We start from the raw sequence: 1,884 nt of genomic DNA, 5'->3' as shown, positions 1-1,884 counted from the left end.
TATATAACAGACTATGTGCCCACTCTGCTCCCTTGTATGTCAGTATGGGGTAGCCTATCTTGTGAAACATATGGTCATTATTTTTCCGTCATCTCCATACCTCAGGCTGGTGCCATAAATGATGAACCACGAGGGAGGAAAGCAAGATTTGATTTTATTATGGCACTACCTCAATGCAAAAATCAAATCCACCAATAATTTTACTGATACAAACAATGATCATGATATTTTGCAAGTGTGCAAAATCAAAACAGCTAAAGATGATGAAGCTAACAAGCCAAACCACGCCTTTGAAGCCTTACCATAGAAATGACACCCATGACAACATCCCAGCAAGCTAACCAATTATTTTAGAATTAGTACCTAGGACTATATAATAATTACACTTCTTATATGGTCATCTTTCTTGACCAATCAATGTGACCAATTACACCACAGAGATCAACGGGCCAATGATATCGCATGCCTGTCTCCATAGTAACAAGTAGCATCCTAGGGACTCAAGGAAGAGAAACTGCCCACTAAATCTGTTCCAATTCTATTTAAAGCGGATGAGGTTGTAAACCAGCAGCACTGACACCATTTACGTACTGCTACATTACATGAGGCAGGCACTTTCGTCCAAAGCGCTCAGCACTAAGCAGGAACATGAAACCCATAAGAGCATCCGTGGCAAAGCTGACACACAGAGTACACACAGTGTTGTCACTCGTCAAATACAAAGACTTTTTTGTCATTTCCAACATTATGTGCACATAATAATTCAGTATATGGTAGGAGGTTATGAGGGCTATGACTGCTCCCTACCGAGAGGCACCTCACAGGTGCATCCCATGCTCCGTGTAATCTCCTCCGTTCTTAATGCAACAGATGAATTGCACCCAGCACATGCAATGGAAGTAAATGCTCATACTGTATACCTGCACCTGGACCTTGTTGTGCTGCAAGGGCTGGCTGCCTTTACAAGGGAATTCCACAGTAATGACTGGCTTCCATTCCTGATGGCTGGATTAAGTTGTTGTGTTTGTGTAGGTTCGGAGGACCAGACATCCTCTGAGACTAATAGACACAACTTTGGACTTACTTTGGCGACCTGATTGAGCTACCTTTCCAGAGAAGTTAAATATGGTGACCCTATAATAGAAAAATATCTCAATCAGAAATATTCTAACTATACATCATGTACGATCGAGGGATTTGATGGTCTTTGCTATTAAGGATTGCAATATTTTTTGTTAACTGAACAAAATGTAAACTTGTGCACTCCACTCAATTGGTATTCATTTGCATTGCATAATCATAGCAGTGACATTAATTTAATACAACAGTTAGAATTACCATGTAATAGCATGCATGTTGAGTCACACTTCATCCATCTATCCATCCAGCCAGCCATTAATTAATTAATCAATTCATTCATTCATTCATTCATTCATTCATTCATTCATTCATTCATAAATCTATCTATTCATAACTTTTGTAATCTGAAAATGGCCCAAGATAGGTGAAAATAACACACTTTCCAATACTAAGAAAACTATGCTGGAAAAAATGTCCAAAAGATACGCACCATGTCATTCAGTGGCAATGTCTGCAAATGCGCTCACTTTATTCACAGTTTCAGCACTAATTTCAGACAGCTGGTGATTTTTTTCTCAAAGATACCGTTAAAATGAAAATGACGATTAGGCCTAATTGTCCCTTTGAGGGTGTTCTTTCCCAACGTTGTCGAGTGGATAAGCGCACACACCGTGTTCATTTCAGAAGCTAGAGGGAAAGTGGATAGGTAAAAGCAACGGTTCTGTAGAAAAACCTATGTTCACCCTGTTATCTTAGAAAAAAAACACACAGAGATATCTGCCCAGACAGCACTGGTTGAGACCA

This window comes from Engraulis encrasicolus, chromosome 13 (assembly GCF_034702125.1).
Source record: "Engraulis encrasicolus isolate BLACKSEA-1 chromosome 13, IST_EnEncr_1.0, whole genome shotgun sequence".
NCBI classification, from domain to species: Eukaryota; Metazoa; Chordata; class Actinopteri; order Clupeiformes; family Engraulidae; genus Engraulis; species Engraulis encrasicolus.
Note: the sequence above shows the minus strand (reverse complement) of the source record.